The following is a 25,248-nucleotide window of genomic DNA, read 5'->3' as shown; positions in this document are numbered from 1 at the left end:
ATCATGTCTGATGCACATGCCAAGCTTCTTGGAGACACAGGTGAGAGTTCAGTGATAGGTGGACACCAAATTTGGATTATCAGCCTGAAGAGGACTCGGCAAGCCCTCACACCAGAGGTGCTAGTCCTCCCAGAACCCCTCATATACCCATAGGAATGTAATCTCTGATTGGTCCTACCATGATGGAAAAGCCTTCAAGTATATAGAAATAAACTGAGAAACAATGAATTACACACATATGTATACATGCATGCATGTATTTTATATGTGTGTTGGTTTTACATATGAAGGTATGCACATATGTGCATATATGTGCATAAATACATATGTGTGTATGTGTGTGTGTTTTTAAGTAAGCCGAGGTGGTCAGCCTACTAGTCGAAGTGTATTACACATATTCATGGATGGTTGGTGGAATTGTGAATTAGTACAAACATTCTTAAAACCAATGTATGACTGTACAAATAAAGTGGTAAAATAGATATATCTCTCAACTCAGACATTCCACTATTGTATATATATTAGAAGTAGGGCTTTAACTAAAAGAAAAGCACCCAACAGTTTATAGCAGCACTCTTTGTCATAGAAAAGAATTGGAAAATAAAAAGATGCCCATAAATTGGAAAAGACTAAACAAATTATAGTACATGACCTTAATGAAATGTTACTACATAGTTAGAAACGTTGAAGATGAAGAATAGAGAAAAGCAAAGAAATATTTCTATGAACTGACGTAAAAGGAAGTAAGAAGAATTGGGAAAAAAAATATACAGAATTATAAGTTTGAAGAATGATGAGCACAAAACAATAAAAGATTAATGTTGTGAAAGTATGAAAAATGATTTTGCTCCAATAGAAGAGATAAAAGAAGATATCTCTTCTCATATCTCTCCAAAGTTGTGTAAGTGTAGATGAGTATGAGAAATTGTATATGAATTCAGACGGTTTCAATGTATCAATCAATTTTCCTAATTTTTTTCCTCTTTTTTTTTTTTTTAGAAAATTTAATAAACAACTCTCTGGGAGAAGGAAAAGAAATACAATGGGAAATCTTTGTAAAATAAAAATGAAATGTTAACAAAATGCATTTTAAAAATAAAATAATAGTTTTCCATGAGTTTAACCAATGTAAATTAATTACCACCAAAAAAATAACTCAGAGAGCCCCTTAGCAAATATTTGATTTCCCGCAAAATGGAGACAGCTTCCAAAGGCAATATTGATTTAGAGTGTGAACTTGTTTATAAAATCTTCAAAATAACAATTATAAATATTGTCACATAAAACATAGAGAAAGCTTAGAGGGTAAAATCATTTAAAATAAAACTTGGCAAGATATTCAGCCAAGTAAAATCATCCTGGGGGTGTTTAAGTGTGCATCAGCCATAAGACTAAACCCTAACTCTCCTCAAGATATCTGTCTACCTGGGCTAGGGATGGCTTGCTGACCTCACTTGTTTCCCCTTATATTTGTATCCTTGTTGCCAGAAACGTGGCTGTGAACCTATGACTGTTATTTTCTCTCTCTTTCCCTCTGTTTCCTCTCTTTTAAAGAGTAACCCTATAAATGTGGGTATGGGGGTGTGTTAGGATGTGTGGGTAGGTGGGTGGCAGTGGCACTCATATTCTCCATAGTTTCTGAGGTACTACTTATTCATATAAAATTAATCATTATGATACAATTAACTGAAACATAAAATATTTATTAAACAATAAAAGAAATGAAAACAACTTTTTTCTCAATAGTAGGCAAGAACTAGAATAGTCATAACATTTGATCAATGGAAAAGAACAGCAAGAGAATAAAATTGTTTACCCATAAACCTTGGTCATGCTTTCTCAGCAATGGAAGCAATATTTGTCAGGAAGGGTGGGCAAACAATTAGAGAAAGCTAGTAGGAAGATATGTGATCAAGGAAATACATATAACTAGAGTAAGTCACAATTCTGCTTGGCAGGCCTTGATGTCCTTATCTCTGTAGAAAATTATCTATACTTGTAGCCTCTTGAACAAAATGCTATCTCTATAACACGATACCTGTCTTTGTTGTTGGTGAGTTGCTTTTCGGTCATGTCCAACTCTCCGTGACCCCATTTGGGATTTTCTTGGCAAAGATACTGGATTGGTTTGGCATTTCTTTCTCCAGCTCATTTTATAGGTGAGGAAACTGAGGTAAACAAGTTTAAGTAACTTGCCCAAATGGAAAAGATTTGCAGAAAAAACCAGACTATATTAAACTTATTTTAGTACCAAAGTGAATGGAATTACCACATTAAGACTATAAAATTATGGTCATAGATGTTCCTATAGAGGTAGAAATGGATCTTCCTATTTAAATCTACATTGTATTAAACTTGTTATAAGATTGTGAGACATACAATAGAGTCAGCTAGGTGGCATGGTAGACAGAACATTAGGCCTGGAGTGTGGAAGATCTGAATTAAATCTGGTCCCTAAGACTTCCTAATCGTATATCCAAGGGCAAGTCACTTAACTTCTGTTGGCTTCAGTTAAAATTAATTGTAAAACAGGAATAATAATAGCCATAAAATCCTAAAGCTATTAAATGAGAGATCTATAAAATACTTAGTATCATATTTAGCACATAGTAGGTGTTATATAAATATTTACTCCTCTTCAAAATGTTGGTCTATGGCTGGAGGACGCAATATAAAGTTCTTTGAATAAATGAATATCACAGAGAGGTCAATGGAAAGGCCCACTCCAACATATAATTAATGAGGAATTCTAAGAAATAATAAAATGTTATCAAAGGAATAGGAAAATAAGATGGCCCATTTATGTGGGAAGAAAGAGAAATAGCAGGTAGACAGTCAGCATACTCCTTGATATCTTATGGCTTTGAGGGTAAAGCAAGAAGGATCTCCTATATGTTGCATGACTAGGATAAGAGTCTTTCAGGATAGGCAGAGATGGATGGTTTGCAAACGAATTGTTGGAGGTAATGTCCAAATCAGCAACACTCAATTATTTTAATGTTATTATGTTCTATGCATTGGAGGAATTTTAAAAAATAAATTTTATTGTTTTCCTATTGTGTACATCCTATAGAAGTAAAATTCTGATTTTGGTTTTACTACTTCCATAATTGTGGCACTTAGGTGGCATGGTGGATACAATACTGGGCTTGAAGTCAGGAAGACTTAAATTCAAATCCATCGCCATAAATTTACTACCTGTGTTACTTTGGGTGAGTCAATTAACCTCTGTTTGCCACCAGAGAAGGAAATGGCAAATTGCTCCAATATCTTTGCCAAGAAAACCCAATGGACAGAGACCCACAGGATCACAGAGTCAGACATGATTGAAGTGACTAAACAAAACCAACTTCCATCATCTATTATTTCATTATTGGCTCTATTGTTTCTATAAGGAGAAATATCAATATTTCTGAACATTATTAGGTGGACTTTACAAATTATTGTTGTTTAAGGTTTCTTTACTCTCTGGAAAACATGTTGGTAAGTCTCTTTAGGTAAGGCGTTGGATGACTGACAAAACTTTCCACTCAATTGGTTAATTGGGTCTCATATCTGAAGCCTTTCTAAAGTGATAGGACATTTAAAAAGTTCTAAATTGATTTAGAGACTCAGAGCCTTCAGGAAGTCAAGGTCATTTCCATGCCATTCTGAGAAATCAAAAAGTTTAGTGAAAATCCAAGACTTAGGTGAAAAATAAAATTAGGTTGTCATTACTTTGAAATGGCAGTCAGTGAGGGGTTGGTATTATAATGATTATTAGAATATTTGCTGACCATAAGGTTCTCATAATTTGTACCACATTTGTAAATGATTTTATCTCTGCTTTATTTTTTATTAGCAATAACCTCTACAGCCCTACCTTAACTTAAAAATATTGAAATGGATATGTAGAACTTTCAATAAATGGCTGAAATATTACGCTATACTGAAAAAGAGAATGCCAACTTTTTCCCCCCACATAATAACTACATTGAACCTAGTTGGATTAGAGACTTACAAAAGGATTATTCATTTCTACAAAATGATTGACATTTTGACCTCTAAGATATAACCTTCACCTATCAGTTCCTCAGATAAATAGGTCCTGTAGAGAATATAGATTCTAATAATATAAACTTTAACCTTTATGCTGTACTTGACTCCTGAAAATGTTCTGTCAAAAAATAATACCAAGGAGACAAGGAAAAATGAAGTATAACTAATGTCCAAATCACAAAGTAATTTGCTTTTGGTAGTGTGTTGATTTTCTTTAAAATAGAGTTGTAAAAGTTTTTTTTATTGTTGTTGTTTTGTTTTATTTTTGTTTTGTTTTGTTTTTCCCTTTGACAGAGAAGTCATAAGTATTTTAAAAAGCTTGTTGAAAGGATGCTGGGAAGATGGAGGAATAAGTCAGAAAATTCCAAGCTCTCAAGATTTCTCCCTACAAAAGAGGTGAAATAGTACCTCAGGGCAAATATAGAGCAGTAAAAATGAACAAGAACAGGGAAAAAACAGGGGTCTCAGAAATGGACATTTAATAAACTATCAGACTTTCAGGACTGTTAAAAAAAAATGAACTTAAACGATTTGACATACAAGAGCAAAGACAAATTTCAAGGGCTCACTAAGGACAGATAGCTTACCTTTTATGTATGTAAAATGTAAAATGTGTGTTTAAGATTGTTAATAATAATTAGGTAGTTCATAAGAAGAATTTAGGTAGACCTGAGTGTATGATTTCAAAAAGTAAAACCATTTAGGAACAGCTAAAAAGAGTAACTATCTTATAGAAATGAAGTGCCAGAGGAAGAACCAACACAGAGGGATTAGATGGGGGAGGAGGGCTGTCAGTTCTGGAAACCTACTTTCCTCAGGTGGGTTCAAGAGGGAAAAATACATCCATCCATCCATGTATATATATGTATATGTATATACATACACACACATATATGTATATGTACATACATACACACATACATACATGTGTGTGTGTGTGTGTGTGTGTGTATGAGTATAGAAGTCTTCTAAATTCAAAAAGTAATAACAAGCCAAGGGGACAGGGAGTGGGTAGGGGATAAGGGAAGATTCTCTAGAGTAGAGGGTGATCAAATGGGTTAAAGGAAGTTATAGAAGGGAATTAGTATTTAGATTTAAGGGGATAAGAGGACAAGGGAGGGATATTTAGAGGGGAGGGTGAGGGAATAGGTCAAATGTGGGGGTATATAAGGGTATTTAGATTTATGGGAATGGGAGGATAAGGGAGGGATCCTTGGAGGACAGGTAAGTTAAGTAATAAAAGCAAGGTAGCTAGAAGAAATAAAGTAAAGGAGTGAGGAAAGAAGAAATAAGAGATACGCACAGATATAAAAACAAAGATCAGAAGTGTAATTTGGTAAGGAAAGTATATGTATGTGTATATATGTATATGTATGTATATATATGTAGATAGATAGATAGATAGATAGATAGATAGATAGATAGATAGATAGATATCTGTATCTAAATATATCTGCTCTTAATTGTAGCTTTCAAGGGGGGACGGTGAAAAAGAACAAAATAAATAGTGCACAGCAGAGAACAAAAGAAAACTCACAAGGAAACAACAAAATGAAATATATATAGTTCTCAATACAATGCATAGTATTAATTATATAGGCTTTATTGAAATCAAAATTATTGCTATGTATTTTGAATCCTCTCTTACATTCTGCTGTGCACATGACATTTTTTTACCTTATTTTCTATTGAATTTTACTATTTGTTTACACTGTTTCTTTTTGTTTTCTTATTGTGTATTTAAGTCTTAGCAATAAAAAGAAAAACATCATTTAATTTAGAAAAAAATGAATACATATCTCAATGATTTTAACTAATCAAGTCAGTTATATTGAGCATCTGCTTATTATCACATATTAACATGAAGTACTGTGTAAGAGACCAAGGAAGAACAATATGTGATTCTTGCTTTTAATTTGATGGATTACAGATTTTGAAAATAGGTCATAGAGTTGGCAGAGTCAAGATGGTGGAGAGAAGCCAGGAAGTCGTCCGAGTTCTCCCCATTTCCCCTGGGAAGCAACATTAAATCAAGCCTCTAAACTGAGTCTGGAGTGACAGAACCTATAGAAAGATGGAATGAAATAATTTTCTAGGTTGATATAACTTAGAAGGACTTCAAGAAATTTCTGTCTCACTTGGGCAAAAGGGGAGTACAGCCTAGCACAGAAGGTGTCTGGGCAAGGCAGGATGAGGCTCTTAGCCACAGCACAGGTCAACAGTCGAGGTTCCTCAGTCCTGGCTTAGCAGACTAGTGCCACAACAAATCAGCTGTGAGTCCCTCAGCCTGAGCACAGAAGGTTAACTGGAAGCCCTGAAATGCGGGGAAGGAGGGGGAGGAACAAAACAAAACAAAATAACAAACAAAAACAGGCAATCAGGTCAGGCAAGCCCAGACGACTGGGCGAACCACAAGCATCCGAGTCCTGGGAGCAGAAAGTCAGTGACCAAGCGCCTGGTCCTGAGAACAAGAAGCTTAGGATAGTGCCCCCTGTGCCTCAGAAGCAGAACTTAACTTTTAAAAATGAGCAAACAAAGAAAAGAAACTAAAAAGAGCCCTTTTCACAGAAAACTACAACAACAGGGAAGATCAAAACACAAACTCAGAAGAAGACAACAGTGTCAAAATGCCTACATTGGAAGCCTCAAGGTGGAATACGAATTGGTCTCAGGCCCAAAAAGTCCATTTGGAAGAGCTCAAAAGATTTTGCAAATCAGGTAAGAAAGGTAGAAGAAAAATTGGGAAAAGAAATTAAAATTTTGCAGGAGAATTATGAAAAAGAAAAGGACAATAGCTTGGACAAGAATACACAAAAAGTGACTGAAGAAAATGACTACTTAAAAATAGGATTGGCCAAATGGGAAAAAAAATGAAGAACACAACTCATTACAAAATAGAATTGGTCAAGTGTGGAAAAAAGTAATCCACTGAAGAAAATAACTCCTTTAAAAGTAGAATTGGTCAAATGGAAAAAAGAGGTATAAAAGCTAATTGAAGAAAATAATTCTTTAAAATTTAGAACTGGGCAAGTGGAAGCTAATGATTCTATGAAATATCAAGAATCAGTCCAACACAATAAAAAGAATTGAAAATATATTTTAAAAAATGTAAAATACCTCCCTGGAAAAAAAAAAAAACAGCTGATCTGGAAAGTAGATCCAGGAGAGATAAGTTAAGAATTATTGGACTAGGGGGGCAGCTAGGTGGTGCACTGGATAGAGCACCAGCCCTGGAGTCAGGAGGACCTGAGTTCAAATTTGGCCTCAGACACATAATACTTCCTAGCTGTGTGACTCTAGGCAAGTCACTTAATCTCAATTGCCTCACTTAAAAAAAAAAAAAAAAACAATTATCAAGGAAAAATTCCCTGATATCCTAAAACCAAAGGGCAAAATAAGCACTGAAAAAATCCACAGATCACTTCCTGAAAGAGATTTCAAAATGAAAATTCCAAGGAATATTGTAGCCAAATTCCAGAATTATCAGGTAAAGGAGAAACCTCTGCAAGCTTCCCCCCTCAAAAAAAAAAGTTTAAATCTAGTGGAGCCACAGTCAGGATTATACAGGATTTAGCAGCATCTACATCAAATGATCAGAAGCTTAGAATGTGATATTCTGGAAGGCAAAGGAGTCTGGATTACAACCAAGAATCTACTACCCACCAAAACTGAGCATAATCTTTCAGGGGAGAAGATGGACACTTAATGAAATAGGCAATTTTCAAAGTTCCTTATGAAAAGACCAGAGCTAAACAAATAATTTGATTTTCAGATACAAGCCTCAAGAGAAGGAAAAAGAAAAAGGTAAATGGGAAGGAAGAAAAAAACACGTTATTCAATAAGGGCAAGCTGTTTATATTCCTACACAGGACAATGATATTTGTAACTCTTGAGAACTGTATATTATTTTTTTTTCTTAAAAGCAATTGGGATTAAGTGATTTGCCCAGGGTTACAGAGCTAGTATCAAGTGTTTGGTCTGAGTCCGAATTTGAACTCAGGTCCTCCTGACTTCAGGGCCAGTGCTCTATCCACTGTGCCACCTAGCTGCCCTAAGAACTGTATCTTTATTAGGGCAGTTAGATGGAGTATACATAGACAGAGGGTGTAGATATAAAGTTGACTGTAATGTGATGATATATTTTTTTTTATCATGACTAAGTTTTACTGTGATTACTATGGTATATACATCAGTCATAATTCTCTATCTATGACAAAGATTCACCGTATTGGGAGGATTCACAAAGAGAATATGAGAGACTTAGAAATGGATGGAAGATCAAGCTCAGAGACTGATGGATAAAAAAAACAACTGCATTTTAGCAAGAAAGAATTCCTCTGAAACTGATCTTGGCTCTTCCACTAGATGGGTGCATGATCCCAACTCCTCACCCTCTAGCATGTTATGGCTGCTCTTGGAATGATGATTTTGGGGCCTCCTCCCGGCATGAGGATGCCCAAAAAATGTCATGAGCCTATGATACCTGGCACTCTGATGATGAGACCCCTTCCCCATTCCATGATGATGCTCACTTGCCAAGCAATGCCCAGACCAGACAGATAGAATAAAGGGAATAGAAAAAAGCTGATTTTTCAGTTTTCTCTTCTTCATTTTTTTTCACCAAAACATCATGGTACTGGCCCTCAAAGGTGATTTTCTTCCTCTTTTAAAATGTTGATGCTCTTTTACATAACTGTAACTTTTTTTTAAGGCAATTGGGGTTAAGTGACTTGCCCAGGGCCACACGGCTAGTAAGTGTATAACTGTAACTTTCCAGTGATTCCCTTGCTGCTGCCCCTTTCAGTATAGTCTTCTCTTGTGACAAATAAGCAGAGTGAAAAAAAAAATATCAGCATGTTGGCTATGTCGAAAACTTAATCCCTTATTCTGCACCTATATTTTAACACCTCTCTGCCAAAGAAAGAGAAACATACTTTACCAGTCTCCTACATTAATCAGAGTTTTGAAATCTATCAGTGTTGTGTTCCTTTGTATTATGGTTGTTACATAAATTATTTTCCTGTTGCTGTTGATTTTCCCTCTGTCATCAATACATAGAAGTCTTTCCAAATTCCCTGAATTCTTCATATTCATTTCTTATGGCAGGCTATTATTCAATTGCTTCCATATCTCATACTTTGTTTAGCTGTTTTGAATTGATTAATATTGTTTCCTTGCATTTCTTTGCTACTACAAAAAGTATTTTTATACATATTTTACTATCTATGGGATATTTCTCTCTATCTTTGCTAACAAGGTAGTACTGAGACAAAGGGTATGTGTGACTTTTTAGGATAATTCTGAATCATTTTTCAGAACTGTTAGACAAATTCACAGCTCCACTAAAAATGCATTATTGTGCCTAACTTTTCACAGTGCCTCCAACATTTACTATTTTCCTCTTTTGTCATCTTTCTCAATAATATGGGTATAAGGTGAATCCTCAGAGTTGTTTTAGTTTACATTTCTCTTTTTTAGAGTTGGAACATTCTGACACATTTGTTGATAGCTTGTAGTTTTTCTGTTTGCAAACTGCCCAGGGCTGGTTTCTAGACATTTGAGAAGACTTCCCATTCCCTTTTTATGTCTCTATTGAGTCTTGTATTTGAAGCTTAAATTTTCCATTGAGCTCTAGTCTTTTCATCAGGAAAGTCTTGAAGTCCCCTATTTAATTGAATATCTGTCTCCTCCCCAAAACTATTATGCCCAATTTTGCTGGGTAGTTGATCCTGGATTGTATTCCAAACTCCTTTGCCTTAGGGTATATCATAGTCCAAGTCATCCATTCTTTTAGAAGCTGGAAGGTCTTGAATAATCCTGATTGTGGTTCCACAATGTTTGAACAGTTTTTGTTTTGCTTTTCCTGACTGTTTGAAGAATTTTCTCCTTGATCTGCTAATTCTTGAATTTGGCTACAATATTTCTTGGCATTTTCAGTTTGGAATCTCAGGAGGTGATTGGTGGATTCTTTTGATGACTATTTTACCCTCTAGTTCTAGGGCCTCAGGGCAGTTTTCCTTGATGATCTCCTGAAAGATGCTATTCAGGCTCTTTTTCTGATCATGCCTTTCAGGTGGACTGATAATTCTTAAGTTATCTCTCCTGGATCTATTTTCCAGGTTAGTTGTTTTTCCAGTGAAATATTTTATTATCTAATGAGATATTCTTCTTTTTTTTTTTTCAGTCTTTGGATTTTGTTTTACTGATTCTTTTTTTTTCTCATATTAATTTATTTACTTTTAGTTTTTAACATTCACAACAAGATTCTGAGTTCCAAATTTTCTCCCTTTCTCATCCCTCCCCCACTCCAAGATGGTGTGCATTCTGAATACCCCTTCTGCTAATCCTCCCTCTCTTCTATCTACCCCCTTCTTTTATCCCCTTCCCTTTCTATTTTCCTATACAGCAGAATAGATTTCTATATCCTATTGCCTGTATATCTTATTTCCCAGTTGCATATGAAAACAATTTTTAACGTTTGTTTTCAAAATTTTGGAACCCCAGGGAAATACAGGAAAAACCCCACTGTAGAAGGCCGGCTTTGGGGAGTTGGAGGGCTTAGGCCAGGCCAGGTCTTACCTGCAGCTTGTACTAAGCCTGACAGTTGTGAAACTCAGGATATCGGCTCACCACCCCCCTGTTCCCTCTCTTGAGAACAGGATGCAGGAAGGGAGGAAACGGATGGGGTACAGGACAGGACGCAGGAAAGAATGTGACAGACAAAGTACAAGGAAGTAAGGAAATCACTTAATTAGATTTGTACTTTTCATGAATAATAATGTTACTATTGCTTGATCCAGTACTATATAAGCCTGAGCCCTCAGATCAATAAACAGAGTTTGTTCTTCACTGCTCTCACCTGGCCCGTGATTCTTTCTCCCTTCACACTCTGCCAGCATCAGACCACAGCCTGGGCGCAGGCGCTCCAGGCATTTGGCGCCTAGACAGGGACCTGAAAGGAAGGCTTCCCCCTGCAGAGTGGCCCTGGACAAGGTGGGCTGTTTGGCCAACAGCCCTAGAAAAGGAGCTCCAGTCTTCAAGAGAAGACGCTAACAAGGTAGGGCGATAATTTTCCTATACAGTTTTTTATTTTCACCAGGTTAAACGGGGATTAAAAAGAAACCAGACTGCCGCTTATCGGGGTCTCTTAAAGTGAAAGTGAACATCAGAACGAGGCTGCGGCTCATGGGGTCTCTTAAAGTGAACATCAGAACGAGACTGCCACTTTTCGGGGTCTCAGATTTAAAGTGAAAGCAAACTGCACAGGTGGGAAAGCAAACCGCACAGGCGGACAAACGAGACTACGGCTTTTGAGCGTCTTCAAAAGCGAAAGTAAACTTCAGAACGAGACTGCCGCTTTTCGGCTTCTCTGATTTAAAGGGAAAGTAAGCTGCACGGGCTAAGTAGTGTCCTATAAGATAGTTAGCTAATATGGGGCAGAGCTCGTGGGCAGAAAAGAGAGACAGACAATATTATTTGAAAGTGTTCAAATACAGGGGACACAACTAGAATTTTAGCATGCAAATAAGAACATTGTCTTTCTTTAAATTGTCAACTGCATCTTTGTCATTTCTGTTGAGAACAAACCAAGTACCATTCTGCTACTGAAATCTCTGCATAAGATACCTGTACTGTCCAACCATTGCATTGCCAAGACTGTACTAATACTAACTTTGATTACACTAGGAAATGGCAGTGCTCAGTCTTAGTGGTGTTGCAATTTTCACATATTTGGTATTTTATTGATTATTGTTTAAAATAATAGTACTATATGAGAACTTAATGATTATATCTTGGAATTATTTTGTATAGAAAATATACTTAGAAAAGTGGTTACCATGCTGCTGTCCTGTTCTTGTTAAAAAGACCCATGTCATAAATATTCAGGACATTGGCAGCTGATCACATTTACAAAGTCAGTGTGTAAGTGAAATTATTACTCCCTCCATAATGTCTTATAGACAAGCAGGAGCTGCGATGTGAAGCTACATTGTATTTCCCATTTTATATATGTCTCCCTATTTGATTTTATTTAAGTTATAGTACATTCTGAAAAAGTTGGCCTTAGGTGTGTGTCGTTGTGGCATGCAAAGAGTTATGATGACTTCACATTAAATGTTAGAATTTGTAGTCATTATGATATTGGAAATTTTTGTGCTTTTCAGGGAGTCTCAAAGAAAATTGTATATTAACATTTTTTTGTCAGCCATCACATTTCCAAACAGTATTTTTAAAAAAACAAGGGTAAATGTGATATGGCAGATGAGCAGACTAACCAAAATCAGTGGTTAAGGGGATTTCATTTTAGATCCTTTTAAATAATCAAAGAAAATGGGATATTTGCCTTATATACATATTAAAAAAAAGTTTTATTGAAGTTAGAGCTAAAATAGCATACTTAATTTTATAGCTTTTGTAGATACATGTCCTTTGCAACCTTCCATTCATTTCAGATCAGTTTGTAAATCCAGAGTTCTATCTTATGGTAATTCTAGAAAAATAAAGTTTGTATTATTTTATCTATAACCACCATTTAGATAACTTTAAAATTACATTGGCATTCAAAAAAGAGGAAAATTATTTAAGAAGCTAAGTTATATCAATAATTAGAAAACAAATCAACTTGTTTTCTTAATCAGGTGGGGAGGAAACTTCAAGGGTAGCAGTAAATAAACTCTCTGCTTTAGAAATTTGACATGAGCAGTTTGTATGTTGAACACAGTCTAATGCACTGTATGTATACTAAAATTTCCAGTAAGATGTAGCTCGTAAATTTTGTGAATCAACTCCTTAATACTAGTTATAATATAGCTAAAATCTTAATATATTTTACAGTATATAAAAGGCTATAACTTCATAAGTCCTTTTTAATGTATCTTTGATATACAACTTTTAGATTTAAAAAATTCTTCATTCTGACTTTGTTAGAATATTAATAGCAATATTTTTAGGCCCTTCATTTGTCCTGGTGGTTCTTTGAGAGGATTTGCAAGCAAATTAAACAAGCAAGAGTGGTAAAGGGGACATTTATTTGTCTTTGAATATTTAGAAATATATTTTTACCCTTGCCCAACAAAACCCTCTTGAATTCAGTAGATAACTAAAGAAATTCTTTTGCTTTGCTGCAGAGTTCTACTGCCTAACTCCCTAGCATAAATCCAGCATAAATTTGTCATAGCCTGGTCAGTAGTTAAAATAACATTTCAGAGTTGAAAATAATTTTTATTAATTAAACCATTAGGAAATCTTTTTTTAACTACAGATAGGAAACTTAGTTATTTCTGTGTTTTCTGCCAAGAAGCATAACCTTAAACACATTTCTATACATACCTGATTTCTTAGCTACTTAAATTTATGCTGTTCTAAAAACTACTTAATCATATTTAGTTGGCTATTTTTCTACTGAACAATTACACAATGTTAGGGAGAGTCTTATTCTAAAATTCCTTTATTTCATATCAACATGTGATTCATGTTTTTTTAAGTGTAATTACACTGTATGTGTCAGAGTATGTGCAAAAAAAAAGTGGGGGAAAGATGAATATCATATGAAGACAAGCAGATATTTTGGATTAGTTACATTTTTTAAGAAGAACATAAGCAATACCATTTCTTGTTTTGCTTTAATATTCTTGGCAATCCAAAATCCCTCAAGACTGACAATAGTCCCACCTATACTAGCAGGAATTTTGCACAATTTTGTCTCATCTATAATATCACTCACTCTACTGGCATCCCTTACAATCCTACTGGACAAGCCATTGTTGAAAGGTGCAACAAGGATATTAAAATCCTCCTTGATAAACAGAAAAAAGAGGGAACAGAAAATAGGGTAAGAAGGAGATTGGATCAGGTAATATATACCAAAAATTTAAAAACGAGCTTGGACCAGGTAATACATACCATAAAATTTTTAACACTGGATGATCAGGGACGTACTACTGCACAAAAACATTTTGCAGGGCAAAAGAACAGGTTGTTAGATGAGCAACCAGATGTCACAGTAATGTGGAAGGATCCAAAGATGGATAATTGGGATGGTCCAGTAAAATTACTAATCTGGGGTCGAGGTTATGCTTGTATTTTTCCAGAACATGCAGGAGAACCATTCTGGGTTCCCGAGACGAACATCTGCACCTGTCAGCATACTGACCAGAGGGATAGAGACCCTGAGCATCAAAGGAAAAACTGGTCGGAGAGACAAGCAGAGGAGGAAGGAGAGACCGAGAAGACGAAAAGCCAATAATAAGATGTTGATTGCAATGATGACTGTCGCAGATGGCTCTGGGACAGAGTCATGATTACTTTGGACTTATATGCCTTACCCCACCTTGGGTTAAACCTGTAACTTGACCACTATACTTTTGTTTGTGTAACTCCCTATTTGCTTTCTAATACTACCAATGTAACTTCTGATCAAATATTGAATAAGCTTCAGGGCGCTTGGCATTCCAAAAATATAACATTGACAAAATGGAAAAAAATACAATGAAGAAAACAAGTCCTTAAAAAGTAAAATTGGCAAAACAGAATAGGAGGTACAAAAGCTAACTGAAGAAAACAATTTATTAAAAATTAGAATTGGGAAAGTGGAAGCTAATGACTCTACTAGGAGATGCTTATGAAGTACCTAGTTGAGGCAATGACTAGATTGCTGAGTCTGGAGTCAGGAAGACCTGAGTTCAAATATGAACTCATACCCTGATAGACCCTGGGTAATTGATTTAACCTCTGTCTGTTTCATCTCAGTTTCCTCATCTACAAAATGAAGATAATAATAACACATAACTCACAGAATTGTTGTGAGGACCAAATGAAATATTTGCTTATCGCAGTGTTTGGTGCATAATGTACATTTAATAAATATGTGTTTCTTTCCTTCCTTCATTTTAATATTGCATATTGTTGCTTTTTCTAATACTTTGGATTTTAGAGAGTTGTCTGAAGTAAAGAGGGATTTAAGTGACTCACTCTGGGTCACAAAACATGTATGGACTAGAGATGGGCCTTCAAATATGGCCTGAGTCCAAATCCAGTTCTACATCTACTATGCTATCCTGACTCAAAATTTCATTTAGATTCACCTCAGATCTGTTAGGGTCTTTACTTTATATGCCATTACTTGAAATGCCTGCCAGTTAGGCATTCATCCACATCATTGTTAGAAATGTTAGCCATAACTCCTTTATTTAATCAATAAGCAAAACAAGACTCAGAAAACTTAAGTTAATTATTCCAGATTACATGGTTAGTAAGTTAAAGAACTGAAAGAGAACCCAGGTGTCATGAAACTTTGTACAGGAATGTCTCCCTTACACCATACAACTTCCATTAATTATGAAATACTGATGTGATTATCATATAATCCATTATTAATCAAACCTACAATGAAAGGGAGCAGTTAGCAAATACAATAGGAATTTAGAGAAAAAATGAATAAAACTCAGTGATTAAGTGATTCAGTGGTACATTAAGGTTTTAGCAGCTATCTTCCCCATTTTTCCTTCTCATAAATGTTAATATGAATATACTGATCCTATTGCTTCCCATGTAGTTCTTCACAGAGTTATATCAAGGATGCATGAAGACAAGAATGCTAAAACAAGCAAGAACAGAAGTGGTTTTCTTCCTCAATTTAAAAGGCAGATCCTTTCACAGTGAATTTGTCAAATCTTTTTTTTTTTTAATCTCTGTATAGAGCTGGATGATAAAGTTGGATAATACAGCATGTAGGTATCCTTTGAAGTGTTAAATTATTAACTGATAAATATTTGTTAAACACTGATGATGAAACTGATGCTGGGAGATGGATATAGTTATTCTGTATAGACACTCTAATCATGTGTCTCTGTAAGCAAGTAAAGATAACCAGTTCTAGAAACAAATATTGATTTATTTTGAATTAAAAAAATAGTCTTTAGGCAATATATCCATCTCTCAGCATGGAATAGTGTTACAAAATTGTCAGCATGATGAACTTAGAATCAAGAAATTCTAGATTCAACTCCAGCCATACTTTTAAGATAGATGATCATGGGTCATTTATTGAACCCCTTTTTTTCTTCTTCTGTAAATATAGATATACTAATATATGAAGAAATGTTTCCTTCCCAGTTTTGAGAGAATATATACATATCTGTGGATGTGTAGATATATATATATATATATATATATATATATATGCATATTATGTGTAACATATGTAATATATATATATACTATTTTACATATAATTTACCTTTGTGTATATGTATTTATATGAGCTTAAAAGGTAGTATATGTACACTCACACACACACATATATGTATACACACACACACACATATATATACACACACACACACACATACACATATAGGATAAGCCATATGCAAGTAATAGATGATAGATGACACTACAATCTTAAAAATATCATAAATATTAATTATTATCTAACCTAGCAACTATATTGAAATATGTGAAAATTCTCAAATTCAATAAAAATTGCAACATTGCATTTTCACCTACAAAACAGTTTCACCAAGCCACCATCTAAAACAGAGAAATCAAACATGCAGCATGCAGTACTTCAGAGTGTGGGCTAAACCAGATTAAAGTGTATTTGGAAAATGTTTAACAAAATAAATAAAAATTGAAAAAAAATATAATGTTAATACATGGTTTTCTAATTCAATATGCTTCCCGCAGGGATCCTTATACACGGTTTAGTGGTCCGTGTTTCTATTTTAGTTTGATGCCACTTGCCTAAAATTTCTTATGAGGTCTATCATACCAAATTTTTCAAAGAACTTGGAAATGGGTGGCCAGAGATTCATTAGACATTTGGAGAAGCGAAATGACATTCATATGAGTGTCTGGGGAATCAGCCTAGGCCAATCAAATAATCCATTAATGACCATTGATTAAGTGCCTGCTTTCCCAAGCACTGTGTTATTTTGCACTCGCAATGAAAATACTGAGAGCCTATCTCAAAGAGGTTACAATCCACTGGAATATATGGCATTATAAGCAAAATTCTAGGGGCAGCAAAGTGCCACAGTGGATAGAGCACAGGACTTGCAATTCAAATCCAATCTTATTTACCAGCTGTGTGACCCTGGGGAAGTAACTTAACCCTGTTTATCCCAGTTTATTCATCTATAATGTGAGATAGAGAAGGAACTGTGTCCGGTAGTTTTGACAACAAAACTTCAAATGTGTTCATGAAGAGTCACACACAACTGAAATGACTAAACAGTAACAACAGCAAAGTAAAATTCTATTCAAGCACCACCATCTTCTCTCTGAGACTTTTCCTGGGCCTTCTAGCATTTCTCCCGGACATTCCATTCCAAGTTATTTTGTATTGATTTTGCATGTAATTTGGATGTATTTATTCATCTGACCCTTCCGGGCTATTTCCTCAATTACTAATTGCCTTAGCAAGTTGGGTTCCCAGAAATGACATTTGCTACTGAGTCCATAAGGGTTCTAGAAAAAACAAGCAAAAAATTAAAAAAAAAAAAAAAGCAAACTGAGGGTCTGAATTTCTAGCACTGTTACTAAAAAGGCCCCACTGATGTTCTTCCTATTATTAATACCAGTCACATTTAATTATATGTTTAAGGAGGCTATTTACTAAGCTGTTATTGTCAGTTGTAGTTTTAGGAAGCCTTCTCCCACATCAAAGAAACAAACAGCGAAACACACTTTCATGAACGAGGTCTCTGTATAGAATGTGCTCAAATTTAGATAAAAATGGTAATTAGGAACATATGCAGGGAGCCAGTGCAGCAAATGGTTCACAGTTCCTAATTTATCAAAGTCCCTTTCTTATTTTGTTGAGTCATTCAGTTATTTAGTCAATAAACACTTATTAAGCACCAACTATAGGGCTGACACTGTGGTAAGTGCTGTAAATACATTGAAAGCCAAATGATCATCCTTGCTCTCAAGGAAAGCACTGTTTAATGGAGGAGATAACACTGACTGCATACAAAGAAGCTATATACAGGATGGATTAGAAATAATCAATAAAGAAAAGGCACTCGAATTAAGAGTGGTTATAGAAAGGCATCCTAATGGTAGGTGGGATTTGAGTAGGAACTTTAAGGAAACTGGGGAAGTGAGGAGATAGAGATGAGGTAGAAAAGCATTCCAGGGATGTGGGATAGACAGTGAGAATGTTGACAGTCAGAAGATGGAATATATTGTTCAAAGAACCGGGAGGTCAATGTCATTGTATCACAGCATACATGGGGATGGGGGATATAAGGAGTAAGAAGAAAAACAATTTTTCATAAATTCTTAAAAGCACATTGCTTCTGAGGTCTGAGCATTAGGACCCTTTTATAAATCTGGAGCTGCTTTCCTGGGGGGTATCTAGCTTATCCTTGGTGCATCTCTGCTCCCAAAACATATGCTGCTGTCAGTCAATGCTGTTCTGAGGCCATTACTTAAAGCTCTACTGAATGCTACTACTGGTGCTGACAGAAACTCCCTCCCGCAAGATAATCAGACCCTCCTAAGTGCACAGACCCTCAACCTAGACAATTATCTCATAGATAGACAGACAGATAGATCACTTAGTAAGCATTTACCTTGTGCCAAACACTATATTTCAGACTATGTTTCATTTTCTTCAGGAGACCTTTCATTTTCCCTTAGCATTTCTTCATCTATTACCATCTGGATGTATTGATGCCTGCTAGCCCAGTGTCTTTAATGACATAGGATAGAGAGGAATAGAGACTAAGATTGTCATTCTAATAGAGGGCCTAATCTACCCAAGTTGACTTTTTCATTCCTCTCTTGGTTTTTCTTCTGTTTCTTCAGACTTCTTTCTTCACTGTGTCCCAGCAACTTTCTCACCATGGAAAACAACTTAGTTGCTAAGCTCCTACAGCCTTCTCACCTTGAAACATCACTTCATCTCTGTAGCCCTCTAGTGCATATGGATCCCTTGCCTTCTGTGGCCCCTTCCTCTGACTGGTTCATTCCTCCAGGCACCTCCAATTTAATTCAAAGTCAAGGCCAGTCATATACAATGCTTCTTTCCTGTCCCTCCTTATTTTCAGATTAATTTTATATATTGTCTTCCTTTATTAGAACCCAAACTCCATGAGAGCAGGTACTTACTTTCTTTTTTGCTTCTATTTCTATTCCTAGAATTTAGCACAATGCCTGGTGCTTAAGTAAGTGTTTAAGAAATATTTGCTTACTTTACTTGAATCCTCTCCCCAAGAGTGATTCCGTCTAAAGATCCTGCAGTCATCAGATCAGGAATTTTAAGAAATCTCTAATTTTTGTATGGTGTCATCTATTTTAATCCTGACACAAAATCTCTCTGATACTTTCAAAATACTTTGGGACTCATTCACACTTATTTAATTTTAGTTATCAATTGATTTGAGCTTTCTGGGTAATATTAATTAGGATCAAGTCAGTATATATGAAGCATTTATTGTGTGCTGGGCACTGTGCTAAGTGCTGATGGGGAAGGGTGGACTATTTTCCTTGTAAATACATGTATACACAAATACCTATGCACATATATTTATACATACAAATATATAATTCATATGGAAAGGATACTTGCTCTATAAATCTCCCACTATCATTTTTAATGTGTTCTATGGAGTTATTTATGAAAATTACTGTCTTAGGCCTTTAAAATATGCCATGGACTTTAAACATCCCCATTTTAGCAATTAATTAGTGTGTACAATGATGGGACTGCTGAGAATTTATTCCATTTTTATTTTAATCCAAAATAACAGTGCATTGATCAGAAGACCATCACAGTTTTCTACCAATCAACCAGCAAATATAAAGCACCACCATATTAGGTACCAGAAATACGAAGACAAAAATGAAACAATTCCGTCTTTCGACGGATCTTATTTTCTACGAGGAGAGACATATATGTGTACATATACGCATATGAATAAATTTATGCATATATTATACATTTATATAATATATGTGAATATACATGATATAATATCAAGCTATTTCTATTACATATTGTAATATAACCTGGAATAAGTCCGCGTTGATTGTACTCTTATACATAGTTATTACATCCTAACAGCAACACATTCAAAATGTGATTCATGTTTTAAAGACGTACAATTGAAATTGTTCATTATTACTTCCATGAACCACATATTTTTAAAGGGAGTTTTATGCATGAAATCTACTTTGAAAGAAAGTTCTTTAATAAAATGCTTCTTCTGTCCATATTGATACAACAAAGAAAATTATTCAATATCTACAAACCCCATGTACTCTCTTATTGTGACAATTGTTAGGAAGTCACACAGAAAATTGCAATTGTCTCTGAATAGCAGACTCAGCTCCTTCCAAACTGCTGACCTAAGTTTTATTAGAAGTAATACAGGCAGAAGGTAGTTCAGAAACAACTCTGTTTTCTACAGTAACAGTTTTGAAGTCTCTAGAAGAAATGTTTTTTTTTTCCCTTCTTACTGAATCATCCTAGCAATGATGATGTCATGGTCAATTACAAGTAATTCATTTTACTTATATTTCCATGCTAATAGAAGTAAGCTTAGTGATTCTTTTCCTTACAAAATGTTTATGATTGTTCATGTATTAATGCCTTTTTTGTAGCATTAGGATGTCCAAAATGCAATAACACATAAAATGTTAAACCAATTATTTGCCATTAATTGCTTTTATGGATGTATACACTCTACTGTTTCAACACTGTTTAATAGCGCCTAATATATGCAGAATGTTTTATGATTACTCATTACTCATTCCTCACTATGCCCCTGTTAGATTAAATACAACGAAAGTTTTACAATTGCACTGACTTTAGGTAAAATAATTAGATAAATTAAGTATATCTTTGGCATTTTCCTTTACCCCGCCCTCCAAACTCAGGCCAATAAAACACCAGTCTAATCACACCAGTCTCTACCTCTATTTTAAGGGCAAAGTTTTGTCATAAAAGCTGCCTAAATTGCACAGTTTTCCAGCTTTTAGCTGCCTGTAGATGACTTCTGACTATACGGCTGAGTGAGAAGCCAAATACAAGCCACGCTTTCCCTTATCAAGTCAAAACAGCTAGTAATAGACCAAATACTTAAAAAAAAAAACCTTTTAAAAACAGAGGGGAAAAAATTAAACCTTTCAAGAAATACCCACAGGGACAAATCAAGAAACCAACAAACAGAAAAAGAGGAGAGACAAGATGACAAAAGAAATTTCCAGAAAAAAAAGTATTAATGTTACTAAAATACTGAATATAATAAAATAGATGTATAGTACATTTTAGACCAGATTTAACTCATAAAGCAGAATCTTCCTGATTCTAAGTCTAATGGCCTACCCACTGTATCACTTAGTTGCCCCTTGGAAGATTATAACAAAATACAATTTCTAATCTACAAGAGAAATTTGAAAAAAAATACACTTAAAATCAAAACAATGTTAGTCTGAATGATGTTACCAGATAGATTTACAAGTGAACTGAATTTTACATAATCCATTTATAAAAATAGGGAAAGAAAGCAAGTTACCAAACTCCTTTTATGAAATAAATATTGTTCTAATGAGGGAGAGATAATGCACAGAACAAAAAGCATAAACAAAATATCTCCAGTGAAGATTTCTATACACATTATTAATACAATGTTAGCAAAAATGGTTTATAACAATATGCTAAATTATTCACTATAGCATAAATTTATAAAAAATGCAAGGATGATTAGGCATGGAAAACTAGCGATATAATGATAATAAAAAGAAAACATATCATATGCTTACTAGGTTCCAGGGACAGCAGGGGGAGCCTTTGACAAAATAGAGCAACTAGCTAAACAAGTAAAATACACACACACACACATGCACACACACACACACACACACACACACACACACTATGAGTTCATTCATTCTGGAAAACAATTAGCAATTATGCAGCAAAAATTACTCAATGTTCATAACCACCAACCCAGGGCTCTACTCATGTGTAGCAAAATGTCCTTAGGCATATTATATTTGATAAAAAGAAACCAGAAAAAAATGTGGCCAAGGGTAAATGGCATGTATATATGTATATATGCCATGTTCATTTGTATATATGCCTTATATATATGCCATGTTTATATGTATATGTGTGTATATATTCATGTATACACACATTCATTCATTCATTCCAATTAATGTAAAGGTTGAAAGCCTAGACTTCTTCATTTCACCAATCAATCAGAAGTACAAATTAGGTGTAAACAAGTCCTTTATATACTTGGGAAGAGTGAAGTGCTTTAATAATTGGTTGAAGACAGATAGCATCACTGAGACAACATTTTGTAATTAGTTCAAAGATTTGGACATATACCTAGGTGTATATATATCATAATAAATCAGTTTAAAAATATAATACAGTAGCAGCAAGTCAACAAATTAGCAGTGGAACAGCTGTAACCAAACTCTTAAGATGGGATCACTTGGTGCTCTTATAAGACAGAGAATCATGCCAGTTAAATGTGTTATTTCAAAAGATCCATAAGATCCTTAGTTGGTCCCAATAATGATCAGAAGTAGCAGCAATATCCTGCAAATGGCAGTGGTTGAGGACAGTGTCTCCATCAACAGCTTAGATGCAACAAGGATGAACTAGACATGCCATGGAATGGTACTCTTAAGATTCTACAAACACTTTCACCTTCATATTGACCTTGAAAAGATATATACCTAAGAAAAATATCACTGGGACTACATAAAAGAACAAATGGACTTCAAGGAACCAGGAACTATTACTTTACCCTTTGGTCACATTGCCTCTATATTTGAGGCCAATCACCTCAATAACTTTGCACAAAAGAAGTGAGCGTTCCCACTTGGGGAATATGTTAGCATCTTGCTGTGGCTGTTTTATAAATAGTCTAAAAGGTTAATAACCAACAGGGAACTCACCAGATGTGAGTTACAATTTTTAAAAAAAATCATAGCTCTTAGGCTTAATCTGAGAAACCTTAAATAAGAAGTAGTCAATCCTCAGCCCTGGAGAATCTGTCTTACAGATGTGATTGAGAATTAGGAAACAAATAATGTTTGATGGAAATTAGTATGTGCCTAGTATGAAAAATTCAGGAAATAGTAATATTTGTACAAGGGATTCACAATGATGAAAGCAGAGAAAAATGCATGATTATAATTATATACATATAAAATATATTTGCATATAATATACATTCAAATATCCATATATATGGGCACATATACATACATGTATACATGCATATGATGCTTATATATGATAAATATTTATTTTTTAAAAATTTTTTTAATATAAATTTCCAAATTTATACACCATCTCCCCCCTCCTCCCACCCCAAGATGGCATGCATTCTGAATATCCCTTCCCCTAGTCTGTCCCCTCTTCTCTCTCTCTCCCCTTCTCTTATCCCCTTCCCTTCTATTTTCCTGTAGGGCAGGATAGACTTCTGTACCCCATTTCCTGCATTTCTTATTTCGCAGTAGCATGTGAAAACATTTTTTTAAACATATGTTTTTAAAACTTTAGGTTTCAAATTTTCTCTCTTCCTCCTCACCCACCCTCACTGAAAAGGCAAGCAACTCAATATAGGTTGTACATGTGCAGTTATGCAAAACATGTCCATAGTAGACATGTTGTGAAAAATTAACTCTATTTCCCTTAATCCTATCCTGCCCTCCCATTTATTCTGTTCTTTCTTTTGACCCTGTCCCTCCTCAGAAGTATTTACTTCTGATTACCTTTCCCAATCTGCCCTCCTCTCTATCATCCCCTGCTCTCTTGTCCCCTTCTCCCCCTATTTTCCTGTAGGGTAAGACAGATTTCCATACCCAATTGAATGTGTATGTTATTCCCTCCTTAAGCCAAATCCTATGAGAATAAGATTCACTCATTCCCTCTCACCTTCCCCTTTCCCCTCCACTGTAAGAGACTTTTCTTTGTTTTTTTTGTGAGATAATTTACCCCATTCTACCTCTCCCTTTCTTCTTCCTGAGTATAATCCTCTCTCATCCCTTAATTTTATTCTCCAGATATGACCCCTTAATCTTCAACTCACCCTGTGCCCTCTATCTATCTATCTATATACATACATATAATTTTTTTCCTCCAACTACCCTAATACTGACAAAGGTCTCATGAGTTATAAATATCATCTTTCCATGCAGGAATGTAAACAGTTCAATCTTAATAAGTCTCTTATGATTTCTCTTTCCTGTTTACCTCTTCATGTTCCACTTGAGTCCTGTATTTGAAAGTCAAATTTTCTATTCAGCTCTGGTCTTTTCATCAGAATGCTTGAAAGTCCTCTATTTCACTGAATGACCATTTTTTCCCCTGAAGGATTATACTCAGTTTTGCTGGGTAGGTGATTCTTGGTTGTAATCCTATCTCCTTTGCCCTTGGAATATTATATTCCATGCCCTGGTCCTTTAATGTAGAAGCTGCTAAATCTTGTGTTATCCTGATTGTGTTTCCACAGTACTTGAACTGTTTCCTTCTGGCAGCTTGTAATATTTTCTCCTTGACCTGGGAACTCTGGAATTTGGCTACAATATTCCTAGGAGTTTTCCTTTGGGGATCTCTTTCAGGAGGAGATCTGTGGATTCTTTCAATTTCTATTTTGCCCTCTGGTTCTAATATATCAGGGCAGTTTTCCTTGATAATTTCTTGAAAGATGATGTCTAGGCTCTTTTTTTGATCATGGCTTTCAGATAGTCCAATAATTTTTAAATTCTCTCTCCTGGATCTATTTTCCAGGTCAGTTGTTTTTCCAATGAGATATTTCACATTGTTTTCTAATTTTTCATTCTTTTGGATTTGTTTTACAGTGTCTTGATTTCTCATAAAGTCACTTCTTCCAATTGCTCTATTCTAATTTTTAAGGAAGTATTTTCTTCAGTAAGCTTTTGGACTTCCTTTTCCATTTGGCCAATTTTTCTTTTTAGGGCATTTTCTCCTCATTGGCTTTTTGGACCTCTTTTGCCATTTGGGTTAGGCTATTTTTTAAGGTGTTATTTTCTTCAGTATTTTTTTGGGTCTCCTTTAGCAAGCTGTTGACTTGTTTTTCATGATTTTCTTGCATCACTCTCAGTTTTTCCTCTACTTCCCTTACTTGCTTCTCAAAATCCCTTTTGAGCTCTTCCAAGGCCTGGGACTGATTCATATTTTTCTTGGAGGCTTTGGATGTAGGAGCTTTGACTTTG

At 35.0% G+C, this 25,248-nt stretch overlaps 1 long non-coding RNA gene across 1 annotated transcript; it reads left to right on the top strand.

Moving 5' to 3' along the window:
• The first annotated feature begins 10,707 nt into the window (after positions 1 to 10,707).
• On the top strand, positions 10,708 to 14,931 carry LOC144455849 (uncharacterized). Its single transcript, XR_013484655.1, has 2 exons — positions 10,708 to 11,095; positions 14,130 to 14,931. It is a non-coding gene; the product is annotated as an uncharacterized LOC144455849 (long non-coding RNA).
• The last annotated feature ends 10,317 nt before the right edge of the window (positions 14,932 to 25,248 follow it).

This window comes from Phascolarctos cinereus, unplaced genomic scaffold, assembly GCF_003287225.1.
Source record: "Phascolarctos cinereus isolate Bilbo 61053 unplaced genomic scaffold, phaCin_HiC Scaffold_2;HRSCAF=192, whole genome shotgun sequence".
Taxonomy (NCBI): domain Eukaryota; kingdom Metazoa; phylum Chordata; class Mammalia; order Diprotodontia; family Phascolarctidae; genus Phascolarctos; species Phascolarctos cinereus.
This window is presented reverse-complemented; position numbering and strand designations above follow the sequence as displayed.